Source organism: Sturnira hondurensis, unplaced genomic scaffold (assembly GCF_014824575.4).
Source record: "Sturnira hondurensis isolate 20B ecotype Veracruz unplaced genomic scaffold, ASM1482457v3 Scaffold0010128, whole genome shotgun sequence".
In the NCBI taxonomy this organism is placed as follows: Eukaryota; Metazoa; Chordata; class Mammalia; order Chiroptera; family Phyllostomidae; genus Sturnira; species Sturnira hondurensis.
In genome coordinates, this window is record NW_028082759.1 from 40,310,224 (window position 1) to 40,329,554 (window position 19,331).

Consider the following 19,331-nt stretch of genomic DNA (forward strand, 5'->3'; position numbering starts at 1 on the left):
CAAATACAGCAGCCACAGAGAAGGCCTGTGATTTAAGGCCCTCGTGACGTCTCCCACACACCATGAAGGAAACCTGGTGTATCCCCCATGACCCTACTTTTACTTCCAAAGATTTGAACAAATACACACTCCAACTATGACATAGGATGAGTGAGAGTTCTTGCAGCCCTGATTACTACCCCAGCCCTGAGAGCCATTTCCTGCCAAGTCTGACTATACTGTCATCTATGGTCATTACAAATAGCCTTGTTACACCTGTCAGAACCAACCCCAGAGACTGCAACGATCACCAAAAAGAAAACAATAACTACATCCAAACCAGAGCAGACTTGAGTGACTAAAAAATGCTTAACTGTGTACCATCCAAAAGTGCTTAGTTCATAGAGCAGGATTAGGGAGTGTGCGTTCCACTTCTGGCTTATCTTCCTGGATGAAGGATGGTACATTACAGTCTGTGGCTGTTTAATGTTATATATCTGACAACTATCGCCCATAACTTTGAAGAAAGACAACAGCTTGATCATTTATTTGCACACTGTCATTTCTCCAAGGTTAAGTAGATTCGGTGGCACACAGGCAACAAGAAACATTGTGGGGAATCATCTGCTATATTCTCCAAGGCAAAGGCAAGGGAGGAGTGTATTGATTGGTGACTAGACTGTTGGTAGTGTTATCATTCATCTTGCTGTTGAAATCACCCTGTGGGGAATGTAAAGGTCAGAGGCTTGTGGGTCGTTCCACCCTGGCCCAGAAGCAGAGTTCAGGTTCCAGTTGGACGGAACCAGAAACACCTGGGACAGTCCTCTAACCAGACATAATGTAGGTGGGGGCTGCATCAGCATCACTTGACAGTTGATGGAAGCTTTTGGCAGGTCTCCTCTGAGAAACCCAGGAGAGAAGTGAAGTGTTCACCATATTGTACTTTGGGGACAGATAGTAAATTATAAGTCAATATGACAGTGTAAGAAAAGGAACCTCCCTGTGGTAAGTAGGTACCTATCATAATTGGAAATCTGGGGAGAAAACAAATTGCATTTGGCAGCCTGAAAAGAGAAGATTCTATGTGTCAAGGTTTAAAAAAAAAACAACTCTCCTATTTGAAGAGGGACTTGCGCTTGAACCTGAAGAAGGGCTACTACCTGGGTAGGAGAGAGATAACATTGTGAACCCTGAGTGGAGAATAACTGTAATAGTGTGTTTAATCCTAGTTGAAATAGAGAGTTAACATGGAAAATAATGAGAAAGTAGTTAAGTAAGGGGTTACCGGACTGAGAAGTTTGGCTTTCTAACTTCTGGCTGTGATAACATGAAAAATTTTATCCCGAGGGCAACTTCACTCAGTGGGAGCTGCTGCCTGGAACACTGAGTCAAGGATTCTAGGGCAGTGTCTGCACCTCTGAGAAAAGAGTCATGATCGATTAGCCATGTCTACCCTGCAAGTTGGGTGCTGATGCCCGCGCTTCATGCTGCTGAGTGCATCTTGGAATAAGGAGCACCTCAGAGGTTTGAAGCCAAAACCGACTTCCTTTAACAGAGAGTGTTGATATCAACATGCCTACTGCTAGAGAAAAATTGCCCCTAAATTTAAAAATGTCAAATCTTGTGCTAAAAAAACATGCAATAATAATCACATCTCAGATTTAACTTTTTTTTTTCTGTCAATCAGCAAATATTTGTGTCTGCCTCCCAGAAGCTTGGCACCAGAAATAAATTATGGACAAGACCAATGGCCTCTGAGCTCCAGGAGTTCCCTGTCCAGGAAGGGAGCTGGGGAAGTGAACTAACCACCAGAGCTACAGGGGGGTCAGTTGAGGATACCGTGGTAGGTTGGAAAATGGCCCCCCTAGATAGCCACAGCGCAATCTCTGGAACTTGTGAATGTTAACTTCTATGGCAAAAAAATGTTAACTTCTACTTTGCAGATGTGACTAAATTAAGGATTTGGAGGTGAGGAGATTATTGTGGATTATCTGAGCGGACCATAAAGGCATGTGCATGCATCCTTCTAAAAGGGATGGGGAGGGAAATTTGATACATACAAAAGAAGAGAAGACAGTGCAACCCCAGAGGCAGAGAATGGAATGATGCAATCACAACCCAAAGCCAAGGAATGAGGGCAGCCACCAGAAGCTGGGAGCTTGAAGAGGCAAGGAACAGAGATGCTCCCTCAGCGTCTCTGGGGGGATCCGGGCTCTGCCAGCACTTTGATTTTGGCTCGGTGATTGATTCCAGACTCCTGACCTGAGAGAATACATTGCTGTTGTTTGAATCCACAACATTTATGATATTTTCTTACGACAATCACAGCGAATTAATAGAGACCCTCTGGAGCATATAGGCAAGTGACTCATTCAGGGTTCCTGGGTCAGGCTTGGGTCTGGCTGATTTGGACCAAAACACTCCCTGGAAGGCTACGGAGTTCTCTTATACATTACTTCCAGGATCTACAGGGGCTGGCAGAGGAAGCTGAGAAAAAAGAGAGGACCCCAGGAGGCTTCCAACATGACATGGAAAAAATAATTCCTCAGGGGAAGCAGGTGCCCCTGCCACTGGAAACAGGAAATTAATTCTAGCCATCTCTTTTGTCTTTGTGTCACTCACAACGGATCCAAAATTTCAGGAAGTAGAATCTAATTGGATGAGTCTTGGATTGGCAGGGGACGGAATAAGAATCTACCCACCCCTACAATCCCTGCATTTAGGTTTCTCAGTAGGAAGAGTAGTAAGGGATCCCACAAACACTGCACATGAGGACTTCATCCCAAAATTCAGTAGGGGTTCTGGATGTTAACAACCAGAAACAACAACAATAACAAAAAATACCCATACCAGGAGACACCTAATCCCAGTCTTGGGTAGCTGTGGGGAGAAAGTGGTATTTAAATGGAAACTCAAAGAACTAGTAGTTAGCAATGGGTGTTTGTGGAGTTAATTCATTTCTCATGTATACACACGCACAAATACAGCCCAGATATGTTGGTATTTCAACTAATAGACATAGTCAGCATTAAAAAGCATCAGTCCCCTCTCCATTCTTACATATCTTATTATTTCATTCTTGATTAGAAAGTGTGAAATCAATCCAAGGGTTTTGTGAAGGAAAAAGGAGACTTTGGGGTTGAAACTAAAGAGAGGCCATGCCTGGCCCTTCTGGACTTCACTGTACCATGTCCTCGGGTCTGTAGCTTGAACCACATCATCACCAATGCTGAGAGCGAATCCGTCATGCTGTAACTCAGAGGTGTGTATTATATTGCTTAGCAACCTGCACTGTTTGTATGACTAATTCCTTGCCTAGACACATATGAGTATAACTTTGTGTCTCTGGAGATTATAACTGAATCACAATTCTACTTTTATGAGCTTGGGGAAGAATAAAAACCTCATTTGCCTACGTAGTTGCCCGCAGCTCCTGAAATGAAGCAGAGCTCTAGGTCTTTCAGGTGAGATGACTCAGAAGACTACAGGGAAGACATGAGGATGAATAGGGATGGCAAGTTTCAAGAACAGACTGGAAATAAATTCTATTAACGTCATCCTTCTAAGGAGGCAGAGGAGATTCAATCTAGAGGTCTCAGTCAGCCAGGGCACCAGGGCCGGGCTGAGGTGGTTGGTAGTGTCAGCAGGACTTATGTCAGACACAATCAGTTTGTTCTTAAACTGGGCCTTTATACTCAGAAGTTTCCTGGGAAGATGCAAGACTCATCTATGGATAAGTTTAAAAGAAAATTTACTGAACATAAAGCATATCCAGCTATTTACATATATCCTAATTGCTTTTTGCACACATAAGCCAATAAGCAAGGGATTCCCATTTAGGCCTCTGGGATTCACTCTCACTTTGCACCAGAGGCTGCTCCTCGGCCTGTCTTGGTCTGTCTCTCCCTGGCCCTGCCATCTTTCTGTCCTGTCATCAAGAGAAGGACAATCAAGGAAAGAAGCCAAGTGACGTTCAGCCACTTAGTAGTTGTATTGTACACTATGAGCAACTCTCCAAGTACCCAATTCCTTATCTGCAAAATAATAGGACTTCATTGTTTTCAAAATTTAATGAGATAATATAAATAAAGTATGTGTCACTGCCTGCCACATAAGAAACACTCCATAGCCCTGGCCAACGTGGCTCCATTGGTTGGGGCATTTTCCTGTAGACTGAAAGGTCAAGGTTTCGGTTCAACTCCCTTCAGGGCACATTACCCACGTTTCGGTTTGATGCCCAGTATGAGAAGACAGTCAGTGTTTCTCTCTCTCCCTACCCCAATTTCTTTCCTTTCTCTCGAAAAGCAATGAAAAAATGTTCTTGGGTAAAAATTTTAAAAATAAAATAAAAAAAGAAACACTCCATAAATGGTAACTTTTGTATCAGGTTGGAATCCTCACTATACCACTTACCAGCTATTGATCTTATACAAACTCTTCCCCTATGTGACCTTCCATTTCTTCCTTCATGACAATACCCATCGTACAGAATTCTTGAGACTATTTAAATGCGATAACATATAAAGAGCCTGGCACAGAACAGGTATTCAACTAATATTCATTAATCAGTGGAGTAACTTTTCTGTTTCTACTCATTGTTCCCTCTCACATGGATGAAGCTAATGCTTACCTGGTTGAGCTTATCTGGCCCTTTCCTCCAAAAACATAAATTTCTCTAAACTAAGACTTTTATAAATGACTTAAACAGAGAGACCCTATCTTCTAAAGCTTGGTGTCACTGGCACCTAGCACATGGTAGATACATTATAAAATTTTTAAAATAAAATTAATTATAATATAGTAAAATTAGAGCTCCCCTCTGTCCCTGCCTTCCTGCCCTGCACTACCTCCCAGCCACCCACTATTCCATCTCACACCATTTCTTGAGATCTTACTTGTTGGTTTGATGAAAAAGAGGGTAGACTCAGAAAGCACAATATTGACAACAAAGATTAAATTCCGCAACTTATAGATTGTTTCCTTTCCTCTGAATAGAGTTAATAGAATATTTAAAAACTTCTTTTTTAAAAGTAGTTAAGTAACTAAACCATTATGTGGAGTTGGTGTGGTTGGGGGAGGGGATACAATGCAAGCATCCCCAAAAGTACACAAGTTGACCCTTTGGGGTATGGGAAAATATTAGAACTTAAATTCAATTAGTACAGTAGTAAATTATATAATGTGTAAATGAATGAATTTTATATTTGGGGGTGCATACCACAAAAATGTGGTGGAGTTACAACTTACACAATCAAAATGCAGATCATTCACTTAAACCACATAATGAATGTTACAGTTTGCCATTATTCTTATATCCAAAACTTATCACGGCCTTTTAACTTCATTACTTTGGATATGTGGTTAGAGTTACCCACATAAGGGCTGCATGCCCAGCTTTTGACAGTATAAAACCTTTATTATACTTATGGGGGAGAGAGGGAAAATGTAAGGGATGAGATGAAAAGAGAAAAGAAGAGGAGAGGGGAAAAAGGAAAAGAAGAAAGGAAACCAGGGGATTAAAATTCTAAAATCTCAAGAGAATAACTAATCACCTCATGCACTCTGGTAACATTTCTATGACTAACACCCCAAGTGGTAGCCAGTGTAGAACAACACACAAACAAAACCCAAATTTTGTCAGCCAGCACAGATAAAACTTGGTCCAAATGGAGTCACCAGAGACCAGCTTTATTCCACAGTAACACAAAGCTCAGTGTGGTCCTGGCCGGATGTCTGGTTTGTGCTCTCCTCGCCTGCTGGATTCTCCCAGACTCTGACCTGCGCGTAATGTTTGACTATTGGCTCTAGAGGCTGCTTGTAATTATCTATCCTGCTGCCCTCTGCTTATCTGTTCTTTACAAAGGGGTTAAATCATGCGGGCATGATTTAACAGCCCCAGGCTGCCCCAGGCTTGTGCCGGGCCATTAACTCAAGTTGGCTGAATCATTACAGAAGTTACAAGAGAACTTCTTCTTAGATGATTATTTTTGTTAGATATTAAAAACTTCCTCCATGCCCTTATTGAAGCCTGTCATTCTCCTAGCCATGCCAGCACGAATTTAGGTGCCACATCAATTGCCTACAACTACCTAGAGGGTGAGGTACACCCTCCCCAACACTCAGGCTTACCCAAGGCCCATTAAAGCTGGTTTCTAAACACACTAACCTTCTGAGAAGCATTCCCAGTCTGTTAGCTGAATAACCATTATTAACAAAACAATCCACTAATGAGTCATCCCCAGTCTGGTTTGGGCAAGTCATGACAGTGACTAAGTCACTTCTCAAACTTGTGACTCAAGGGTTTGCTGCCAACATGAAGGAATTGCTTTCTCTTCTTTGTCACTTTAGGGCCAAAGGCTGTGCCAGTGGGAATGTGAAGTTAACTAGTCACAGAGACAAAATTTAAAATAATTTCTCAATACAAATAGCACTTTTCATTTTAATAAAACTTCAAATTTTGTGTTACAGTCATGCATCACTTAATGATGGGGATACATTCTGAGAAATGCAGCATTAGGCAATTTTGTCATTACGTAAAGATCATACAAAAACTTAGATGGGACAGTCTAGTACTGTAACCATACAGGTTATACTTTTGTATGACTGGTGGGTTGTTATACCAGGATCACCACAAACACAGGAATAATGTGTTACGCTACAGGTAACAGCTGCTACGTTACTAAGTGATAGAAAACTTCTAGCTCTATTATAATCTTATGGGACCACCATGGGAAATGCGGTCCATTGTTCACTGAACTATCATTATGCAGTACATTATGGTACTGTCATAAGGATTTCATAACTTGGCAACACTCTGTTAAGATATTAAATATTCTAAAAATTTCCTCCACTTCATCACCGAAGTTTTTCATTCTCCTACCTAGCCACACAGGCACAAATGCTTAAGAATTTTTAGGACTTCCGCCAAGATGGAGGCATAGGTGGTATCACTGTGCCTTCTCCCACAACCAAGTTTGAATACAACAAAAGTTTTGGAGAACTAGGACACACCCAAAGACCAGAAAACGGAATTCTACGGAAGTCCGACAGCTACGAACCGTTCAATGGGGACGGTAAGAGAGGCGGAGCCAGCAGCGGAGCTGGGTGGGGCAGGTCAGATCCCCCCGACATAGGCGCTAGGCGTGCGCGGGCAGCCGGGAGCCAGTCAGGGTGCAGGGCAGACACAGACTGACCAAGGTCGCACATTCGTGCACAGTGAGACGGACCACGCAGGCCCCAGGGGACGAACCCAGTGGTGGAGGGCTGACAGCGGTGGCACACTCGTGTGCCATGGAACAAAACACGTGGGCCTGGTGATGGTGGTGGCTGCAGTGCCGGTGGGGGTCAAGACAGTGGGCGGCAGAGGGAAGCCATTGTCCCTCTTTGACCCCGCCCCCACATACAACGTCACAACCCAGCGACTTAGTTGCCCTGCTCTGGTGAAAACCTAGGGCTCTGATCCTGCTACTTAACAGGCACAAACAGCCCAAAAGATGGCGCAAGAAGAACTCAAAGTCCCAGAGCCAATAACTCTAAGCGACCAACAGATTGCCAGCCTCTCAGAAGCCCAATTTAAGACACTATTTATCAGGATGCTCACAGAATTGGTAGAGTACAGTCACAAATTAGAGGAACATATGAAGGCTAAACTAATTGAAATGAAGGGAGATGTCCAAGAAACCAATAGCGATGGAAAGGAAACTGGGACTCAAATCAATGGAATGGACCAGAAGGAAGAACGAAACATCCAACCAGAAAGGAATGAAGAAATGAGAATTCAAAAAAATGAGGAGAGGCTTAGGAACCTCCAGGACATCTTTAAACGTTCCAACATCCGGATTATAGGGGTACCAGAAGGGGGAAAGAAACAGCCACGAGTGGAAAACTTATTTGAACAAATAATAAAGGAGAACTTCCCCAGTCTGGCAAAGGAAATAGACTTCCAGGAAATCCAGGAAGCTCAGAGAGTCCCAAAGAAGTTGGACCCAAGAAGGAACACACCAAGGCACATCATAATTACATTAGCCAAGACTAAAATGAAGGAGAGAATCCTAGAAGCAGCAAGGGATAAGGGGACAGTCACCTACAAAGGAGTACCCATCAGACTGTCAGCGGATTTCTCAAAAGAGACCTTACAGGCAAGAAGGGGCTGGAAAGAAGTATTCCAAGTCATGAAATCCAAAGACCTACAGCCAAGATTGCTTTATCCAGCAAAACTTTCATTTAGAACGGAAGGACAGATAAAGTGCTTCTCAGATAAGGTCAAGTTCAAGGAGTTCATCATCAACAAGCCCTTATTATATGAAATGCTAAAGGGACTTATATAAGAAAGAGATGATGAAAAATATTAACAGTGAAAGGACAGCAAGCACACAGTTATTAACAACCACACCTAAAACAAAAGCAAACCAAGAGGACAGCTAGATCAGGAGTGCAACCATAGAAATGAAGAACACATGGAGGGTTAGAAACGGGGGGGGTGGGAGGGGGAAAAGGGGGGAGAAGGCACAGAAAATAGCATAGATGGTAGGTAGAAAATAGATAGGGGGGAGGGCGAGAATAGTGGGGGAAATATAGAATCTAAAGAAATTGAGACACGTGGTTATAAACTAACGGGGGAGAATAGTGGGGGAGGGAGTGTGTGGGTGGAGGGGAATGAAGGGGGGGAATAGAACAACTGTAATGGTATAATCAATAAAATATATTTTTAAAAAATAATAAAATAAAATTTTTAAAAAAAGAATTTTTATATGTTCCCCCACTCAACCTCTTACACTTGGATTTCTACTCTTTAGGAACATTTCCACTCTCCTCCCACACCTTGGATCCTGAGCCATGGGATCCATGTGTCCAAATCTACCCAACCATCAAGGTCTAATTCAGGTCACACATCGGTCCTAAAGCTTTAGCTAGTGTTTGCAGCCCACCTTGATTTCTACCTCCTCCCCATATTAGTAACAGCCCATGTGCAGTCCTAGTCAATTTAAGTCACTTTGTGCTCATCTCCAATGATACAGGGAAATCTCAGGTGTGTTCCATAATTCTGAACACACTTGCTTTCACCACATGACAAAATTCAGCATCCAGTGTCACACTAAGTGTGTATGAAGCTATCTATAGTCAGTTAATATCCATTAGACTGCAAACTTCAAGTCTGTGCTATAGACTAAATGTTTGTATCCCCCAAAATTCATATGTTGAAATCCTAACCCTGATATTAGGAGGGTGATCTCTGGGAGGTATTCAGGCCATGTATGGGATTAGTGCCCTTATCAGAAAGACCTCAGAGAGTTCTCTGCTCCCCACCACATGATTGTAGAATGAGAAGTCAGTAGTCCACAACTTCCAAGAGGAGCTTCATCAGAAACTGATGCTGCTGTCACCTTGATCTCACACTTCTAACCTCCAGAACTGTGAGAAATAAACTTCTGTTGCTTCTAAGCCACCCAATCCATGGTATTTTGTTAGGGCAGCTTGAACAGACTAAGAAGTCAGTGCTGAGTGTTGGAAAGGATATGAAGCATCAAGAGTTCTCATGGGTAGTCCTCTAAAGATGGCTGCATAGGTAAACACAGCTCACTTCCTCGCACAACCACATCCAAATTACAACTAAAATACAGAACAACTATCACTCAGAACCATCAGAAACTGATTTGAAGGGAAGTCTGACAACTACGGAATTAAAGAAACCACATCCATCCAGGCTGGGGGTGGAAGGGGTGGAAATGCAGAATGGGCTGGCGTCACATCAAAATGTGATAGATAAAAATTCAGGAGAAATATTTTGGGAGTGAGGAGTCCCTGCCTCATGTTAGGCCTCTCAACCCAAGGTTCCAGTGCTGGGAAGATAAACCCCTATAACTTCTGGAGGCAAAAATCAGTGGGGATTGAGGCAGTAGAAGAAACTTCTGGAATCCCAAGAAGTTCTTCTTAAAAACCCATACACAGACCTAATCAGACTCACTCCCTCTCAGCTCCTGCTCTGGGATAGCAACTTGAAAAGCACCAGTGGCATGCAGGGAGGAACTGAAGTGTTGGACATCAAGTCAAGAGCTGGGGGACAGCTTTCTCCTGGACAGAAAGGTAGGCCATTGTCCCTTTTCTGAACCCTCCCCCCACAGAGCCACAGAACCAGCAGGTTGGTGCCACATCTGATATTCCATCAACCTGGCTAACACTATTTGCCCTGCCCTAGTTGGGCAAACCCAAGAGCCTGCATACCTGGTGGACAGCTACAAACCATGTCGGAGCACCACCGCCTTGCCCCTGCACAGTTGATCCTTCACAGAAAGTGGAGGTTTGCAGTCAGTGGTCACAGCTAGTCCTTGCAGCTGACTGGCATGGGTAAATCCCTCACATTGACATGGCAACAGAAATCAAAGCTCACTACACGAAGAGAGCTTTGTACTCAGCACACAAGAAGGGCACACCTCAAGGACCCAGCTTGGGTGATAGGGCAGGCTGTGCCACTGGACTCTACAGGACACCTACTACACTAGGCCACGGTACTAAGACAGGGAATCATAGTGCATATAAACAAACCTAGTGCATAGTGCATAGAAACATAAACAGGGAGGCTGACAAAATGAGGAGACAAAGAAACGGCTCAAATGAAAAAACAGATCAAAACTCGGGGAAAAGAACTAAACAAAATGAAGATAAGCAATCTATCAAATGCAAATCTCAAAACCTTGATTATAAGGGTACTCAAGGAACTTAGTGAGGACTTCAACAGCATAAAAAACATCCATTCAGGAACAAAGGATACATTATTAAAATAAAGAATAATCTTCAGGGAAACAACAGTGAAGTGGATGAAGCCAAGAATCAAATCAATGATTTGGAACATAAGGAAGCAAAAAACAATCCATCTTAACAACAAGAAGAAAAAAAAGAACCCTCAAAAATGAAGATGGTGTAAGCAGCCTCTGGGAAACTTTAAGAGACCCCAACATTCACATCATAGGGGCACCAGAAGGAGAAGAGAAAAAGCAAGCAATTGGAAATCTATTTGAAAAAATAATGAAAGAAAACTTCCCTAATTTGGTGAAGGAAATAGACATGCAAGTCCAGGAAGCACAAAGAGTCCAAAACAAAATGGATGCAAAGAGGTCCACTGCAAAACATATAATTAAAATGCCAAAGGTTAAAGATAAAGAGAGAATCTTAAAAGCAGCAAGAGAAAAGCAGTTAGTTACCTACAAGGGAGTTCCCATAAGACTGTTAGCTGATTTGTCAGAAGAAAGTTTGCAGGCTAGAAGGGATTGGCAAGAAATATTCAAAGTCATGAAATCAGGGACTTACAGCCAAGATTGCTGTACCCAGCAAAGATATCATTTAGAATTGAAGGGCAGATAAAGAGCTGCCCAGACAAGAAAAAACTGAAGGCATTCATCATCACCAAACTATTATTATACAAAATGTTAAAGGGACTTATTTAAGAAAAAGAGGATCAAAACTATGAACAATAAAATGGCAACAAATACAATTGAAAACAAATACAATTCAATCAACAATTGATTCTAAAAAAAAATAAACTAAGCAAACAAGAACAGAGATAGCATCATGGATACCAGATCATTGCCAGATGGGAGGGGGTTTTGGGAGAATGGGTAAAGAGATGAGGGGATTAAGTACAAATAATAGTTACAGAATAGCCATGGTGATGTAAAGTACAGTGTAGAAAATGGAGCAGCCAAAGAACCTACGTGTGACCCATGGACATGAACAACAGTGAGGGGATTGTCTGAGGGGGTAGCAAGTGCTGGGTGGAAGGGGAGCAAAGAGGAAAAAATTAGGACAACTGTAATAGCATAATCAACAAAATATAATTTTAATAATAATAATAAAGTTGGTGGCCCACATTAGGAAAAAAAGGGTCTTCACACCTTGATGGACTTTACCAACTCTACAAAGAAATTTGGTAAGAACCAATACATAGGAAGACATGCAGTCAATCCACTTCTAATATGTACAAGTATTTTCGGTGCAGCAACATACATAATTGTAGAAAAATTGGAAACAACCCAATGTTAAAATTTTAAAAACTAGAGGTACATATGTCAGGATGGGTAAATCCCTAAAATATAACACTGAGTGAAAAGAGACAACTTGCAAACATATATGCATATGCACACTAACATACATACACACATTTACTTATTTTAGATACACATTTACCACACAACATAAAAATAAGAGCAAACAGTTTTATATAGTGTTTATGTTACATAAATATAAAGCAAAAGCATATGAATGTTTATTTAAAAAATGTTAAACTTCAGAATTTTGACTCTCTAAGAAAGAAGGGAAATAGCATTGGGGCTAGATCCAGAACAAACGTTACCTGTATCTATATTATTTTCTTTCTTAAAAAAAAAAAAACCCAAAACCTATAATGAATATGGCAAAATACTAAGATTTGAAAAAGGTGGGTGACGAGTATGATTCAGCCAACAAATATTTACACTGGAAGGTGCAGAGCACGGCTGAGGGTTACATACAGCTGTTAGCAGGACATCCAACTCTCTGCCCACACAAAGCTTACGTTCTATCAGGGACACAGTACCCACAAATATAAAACAAATATTTATGAGAGACAGTAAGTGCTATAAGAAAATAAAGCAAAATAAAAAGCTATGGAGGTGTCGGGGGTATGCTATTTAAATAGGTTAGGAAGCCCACTCTGAGGCGGTAACTACTGAGCAAAGACAGGCGTGATGATGATAGCAGAGATGACATACTGAACATATGTCACTAATTAAGACAGCCAGGAAAGTTTAGTGTTTTCTTCCACATACAGAAAAGCAATACAACACTTCTTAGGAACACGTAGAAGACATGGAATATCTAGAGACATTCCATATCCCTGATGAATACTGTAAATACACATTTTTCCCCAAAATCAATGAGAAAATAATTTTAACACTCATCTAGAAAACTAATTGATATAGAATAACCAATAAAACATTTAAAAAGAAGGGTAAGAAATGGGATATTAATCTACTAAATATAAATACATCTTGTAAACCCATACTAGTTAAAATACCATGTCTAAGTTCAAGAGCAGACAAATCAATAGGAAACATAAAACATCTAGAAATAAATGTATTGGATATACAGTGTTATCACCTTCATGGGGAAAGAACAGATTATGTAAGTGTTGTTACAACTGGCCAACTATTTTCTAAAACTCTGATCCCTGATACATTCCTCACACCAAAATTACACATGATGAAACCTGCAGAATGAAAATTACACACATGCAGAATGAAAATAAGCATCTCTGAATGTAGGTGTTTAACAAAAAAACCCAAGAAGATCCTAAGTACTCAAACTTAGTACTTTATTTCATCTAAGAGTACTCAATTTAGTACTTAGTTCTTTATTAGTACTAAGTACTAAATTATTTTAACTAAATTAGTACTCAAATTAAACTTTATTTAATTTACTGTATGGCAAATGGATGAATAAAAGAATGAGATAAGACACAGAACTCCTTACTAAAGAAATGAATTCGCTTGCATTATATTTTATGTCTTATTCATTCTTTTCTTCATTTAATTCGTACATACTAAGCATTTGCTTGGTGCCATCCACATCTCAGGGTTCAGCAATGACTGAAGGCTTCCTGGTCGACCCTATTTCTGCTGCTAAGGGCCTCCATCCAGACCCAACTCATGAGCAGATCCTCTTTCACTTCCTAGGCCCTCGGTATCCTCCAAGCCTCAGGATTTGTTCCTTTCATTCGAGGATGCAGGTGTGGTCTGCTGACACTGTCCTAAGGGAAAGGGGTGGCTCTTCTGTCTTCTCTTCCTCAGCAGCACTCAAGAACTAGAAGCCAGGCTCAAAGGCAGGGAGGCCTGTGGGGCTAAGCCACCCAGCGAGAGAGCGACATCCAGATCAAAGCATCACTGTCTGACCACGTGGCCCTTCTCCACCCAGGCCTCCAAGGACACCACCGGGCATGAGATAGGTCCTGTCGGGGGCCTGACACTGGCCTTCATCGAAGCTCTGAAACTACAGACATTTTCCATTTTTTTAAATCAGTACTTTCTTAGGCATAAATAGAACAACCAAAAACATTCATTTATTTTCTACTACTTATGGAATAAACATTAATGTGTCCAGGTTTTCAAAGCCATCTCACGGTCACAAGAATTCTTTAGTAATATTTATGGAAGAGAACAGAAAAATCATTACTGAAGGCCTCTCAGAACATATTTCATTCTGTGCAAAAGTCAGTTCATTAATCCTGTCTTCACCTCACAACAAAATCAGAAGTGAGTAACTAAAGTGTTGCTGTTTTCAACAGTCTACTCAACCCATCAGTTTTTAAAGGTTTTCTCACTCTTTATTTAATTTACAATTTAATACCTACCCCCTAACCTACCCCCACAACCCATGGGGAAATAGTAAGTATAAAACTCTGGTAATGTAAAACACTTTTGAAAAAACTCCTGTCAGTCATGTTGATAGCTAGAGTGATTTGCCCATTTTCATAGCTATCATAACAGCAGCCTGTGGTTTGAAGCCTTATGAAAACAGAAGCTCTGAGCTTTAAGACGTGCCTGGAATGCCTAATACAATGAGAGACAATTGTGATCCGTTGCTGCCACCAGCAGGTCATTCTCACGACATATTTTTCCCCTTGGTTTTTGTTTTTGTTTTTGTTCTGTTTCCAATTCATCTACAGATATTTCTTGCCCGCCAAGTTGTTAGATAAAATAACAAATCTCTTTCATAGGTATTCTTACCAACAATTACATACTATATATAACCTTTTCTTTCTTTTAGAAATAGGACTAATCTTTTTCTTTGTCTTCTATTCCTTCTTCCATTTTTCTTCCATAATTTCTTCAGAATTATGGGGCTATTTTTTAAAGATTTTATTTATTTATCTTTAGAGGGGAGGGGAAGAAGAGAAGGAGAGAAATATCAATGTATGGTTGCCTCTCGTGAGTCCCCTGCTGGGAACTGGCCTGCAACCCAGGCATGTGCCCTGACTGGGAATCGAACCACGATCCTGTGGTTCGCAGACCCACGCTCAATCCACTGAGCTACACCAGCCAGGGCGCTTATGGGGCTATTTTTTAAGGTCGGTTTTCCAGTAAATGCATGTTAATTTGAGGGCAAATGACACTGGCATAAAAGGTAGAGGTCTACAGTCCCTCATGCTGGATGACTACATGATACGCCTTAAATTTTCATCTAGCTTACAAGTTTCAGGCTGGCACACACACACGAGTTCTAAAGCCACATTGACCAGAATTGGATCCTGCTTCTACCACTAACCAGCATTGTGCTCTTGGGAAGTAGTTAACTTTTCTAGACCTAAGTTTCCTCCCTGTAAAATGGGGATAATAAAATGTATATCTCAGGACTGTCAAGAGGAATAAATGAAGTAATAAGTATAAAGCATATACCAATGACTGGTACATAGTAAGCAATCAATAATAGATTCATTATGATCACTATTACCAGAAAGTGCAGAAATTGCGACTTCCCATACACGTCAGAAGCCAAATCGACAGGAGAATTCCGGCTAGAACCTTCAGATCGCTGACTTCCAAGCCAGAGCTCTGACGGCCACACTGTGGTGATGTGGGCTTTCTGCTTGTCCAATCAATATTAAGGCTCTGGTTCCCCTGGGATAGGCACAAAAATGCTCTGCACATCATTTTTAGAAAGTCAAGTCCTTCCTAAGCCCAGAATTATACACAACTTCAGGTCCACTGGACATCTTCCAACACCTGATAGCAGCTTCCTTTTTTTATTTGTCAGTCAGAGTTGACATGCAGTGTTATGTTATATTAGTTTCATGCACAGCACAGCGGTTCCTGACGGATGACAGGAGTGGTGTTTCCATGATGATATTTCTCATAAGAATCCAGCACATGTGATTTCTCTCTGAGCTCTGAAATTTCCTGTTTGCAGAGCTCCACAGAAATAAAGCAGCTGCACTATTTGTTTCTGTCACGTGACACCATGAAATGTATTTCCGGTGGGTGTAACTGCGAAGGTCGCCCCCAGTGCACGTAGCACAAATCATTTCCAGTCTAGGCCCAGACAGCAGCCGAAGCTGCAGAGCCTCCGTGCTTGATGCTGGTTGGGACTGAGTCCTGGGGTATTTCACTGAGGAGCTTCCTTGCGGCACAAGACAGGCCAGTGCGAACTCCTGTCTCGCCTCGCTGCTAAAGACTCATGGACTCTCCGGGCTGGTGTGGCTCAGTGGATTGAGTGCCAGCCTGTATACCAAAGGGTCTCCAGTCCAATACCCAGTCAGGGCATGTGCCTGGGTTGTGGGCCAGGTCAGATGCCCAGTACCGGGTGTGCCAGAGGCAACCACACTTTGATGTTTCTCTCCCTCTCTTCCCCTGTCTAAAATATATAAATCAACTCTTAAAAAAAAATTCATGGACTCAGGAGCTAGGGAGACCAGAATGTCAACAAAGGTCTACTTTGCTATGGGAGGGAAGCATTTGTGCCTCAATGATAAGTCTCCCACAATTATCTTTAAAACATTACCCTATAATTAGATCCTCATTATATCTCCTTTTCTATTAGAACATTAATCATTCACGATTTGGTGTCTCATCAAATGTTAAACTATATATTAATTATTCCTATGCCTGCAAATGCTGTCTAACTAAAAATCTCCAAAGATTCAACAGTGCATTGAAATTAAACACTGGAGCCCTGGCTGGTGTAGCTCAGTGGACTGAGCGCAGGCCTATGAACCAAGGGATCATGGTTCGATTCCCAGTCAGGGCACATGCCTGGGTTGCAGGCCAGTTCCTAGTGGGGGACCCACGAGAGGCAACCGTACATTGACATTTCTCTCCCTCTCTCCTTCCCTTCCCCTCTAAATAAATAAAATCTAAAAAAAAAAAAAAAAAAAGAAATTAAACACTGGAAGTGAGTGAGTTCCAGGACTAGGGAAAGGATTTGCAGGGCTTGCACCTCAAACTAACTTTATTAAACTAAAGAGTTGTATTAAAGGTCATGGATAGTTAACAAGAGGTAGAAAACTCTAATCAAAACTTTATTGATCTGAATCCCACCTCAGTACACAGACACCAGCACCTTCTTTATTGCTCACCGTATTTTTTAAGCTCTGGTTCTCCACACTTAACAGTGGGTCCTAGTGTACGGGGCAGAAAACGGACATCAGTGCTCCCTGGCATCTGGTCAACCTTCTCAAATGTGTGATTCTTTCCTAATTACCTTTCAAGGGTATAATCACATCTATGAATTTTGTCTCCAGAGACAGTAGGAGAATATGTGTAACTGAGCACAAAAGCCACAAATAAGTCTTGGTACTCATCCAGTGGCCTTTTCCTGTGCACATTCCTCCTGTTTCCATAGAAATGTTACACACCACTGGCCACTCCTTCCTTCAAGTCCCCAATCAGTGGCTGAATAGCTACTCACCAGGAGCCAGTTCGCAGGGTACCAGGACAGGTGCACTGAGGAAACAGCAAGGGGAACAGTGGAAACACGGTACAGTTAATAAAGGAAAATGAGGTCATAAAGACAATGGGCCCGGGTCACATCAGCCTATAGTCCATTGTTAGGATTTTGACTTACACTCTAAGTCAGAGAAGAAAGCGGTTTGGAGGGAAAAGGTGGTAGTTTCTTCCCTGGGTTGGCAAAATTACCAGTAACTAAAACTGGGTGCCCTGGTATTAAGTGCTATGGCTCCATTACCCTGGACATTATCACAGCTTCACAGGCACCCCCGAGCACTGCGAGGTTGAGCCAAATGTTCAGAGCACCCAAAGCCTCGTCTTCCAAATGAGCCCAAGGACTGGGATCTGAACAAGGATTTTGGGCCCCTGCCAATCACCTCTTTGCTGCCTTACACTTGCCCTCTCCTCCTGCTTTTCCTGATCTTGGCTTCAGGGACTTTTCACCAACTTTGAGAGTGAGCATGACAGGGGCTGCTCTCTGGGATGAGCTAAAGTCCCTTATTCCAGCTGGGACACCAGAGCCATGGGCCCCTCCTCACAGTCTGTGAACCTGGTATACCTGTGAGCTGTCTTAGCTTTGTCTCTAAGAGCGTAAAGGTGAGGAAGAAGGAAAAGAGCATCACTCACAGCAGCCGTTTTTCCTGACCTCTGAATTAGAAACTGATTTCCAAAGCCAACACTGGCAGAAAATATACCTACATTCCCATCCTGACCACGTTTGACAAGGACTCATGAAGAAAACATGAGGTTTCTCCCTAATGGTTGATGAGAGCAGCTGGTTTCTTATAATAAAGCTGGCAATGTCTACTTTGCCAGTGATTGGATTTTAAAACATGAACAGGATTCAGAAAACAAAGGTTAATGTGGCACCCTTTCGCAATGGTTATTACTAACAGTAGAAAAGAGCCATTACTGTGTTAACATTTCTAAGTGCTGCTGGAAGTTACAGACTATTACAGCTGCTCTCATTATAGCAGATTAAATGGTAGTCATACAAATAATCAGCCTCCATCTAAAACTTGGAAATTAAACGCCTAAAAAAATCTTAGCCTATCTGTCCAACAGCCCTCTTTACAAAGCTCTCTTACAAGCTACTTTTTTAAAGCTTCTTGGGTATCACACTCCCCATCATCCCAGTTGTCTAGTGAAAGGTCTACGTCTGCTGATGCTCACTAAGATTGTGCCAACCACCCACTCCTAGAGGTGTGTGCCTCTTCGCCGTCACTCCAGTGAAGAGAGCTCAATTCATGTAACTCTTGGCCTCCCTTTGCTCCTTTTATCACCACAGTCCTTGGGAAAGGAGTAATTTATCTAATAGGTACATATACCAAGAACATCCCCACCCTGGCATGTGGCAAGTTCTGGCCAATGGGATGTAATTGAAATTGGGGCGTGCGAAGTCAAGAATGGGCCCTTAAGCAAAGGGCTTGTCCTTCTTGTCTGCTGAAACGGAGGCTAGAGCCAGTGTGGCCTACTAGGTGGAAGCTGCGTAGTAGGAACGAACAGAGCAGCTGGGGCCCCGGGGCCCTGATGACTGAAATTGGCACACCAGCCAGGCCTGCCAACCTAGACATTGACTTCAGAGATAAACTTCTGCCTCACTTTACCTCTTGTTATTTGGATTCGCTGACAATCTCAGTGCAGAACGTCAGCAGATAGTGTAGGAATGCAGGGGCAAGGGGAAGCACAACCCAGGAAAAACACACTCAGATGGATAAGTCTCAAATAAAAGAGGAAAGTGATTAAAGGTGAACAGAACAGAAAGTAGAAACTGGGGAGATGAAGGGGACCTGGATGAAGAATTGTGTGTGTGTGTGTATAATGCATCGTCATTAATAAGCATAAGTACATTAAATGAGTTAATATTTTAAGGCACTTAGA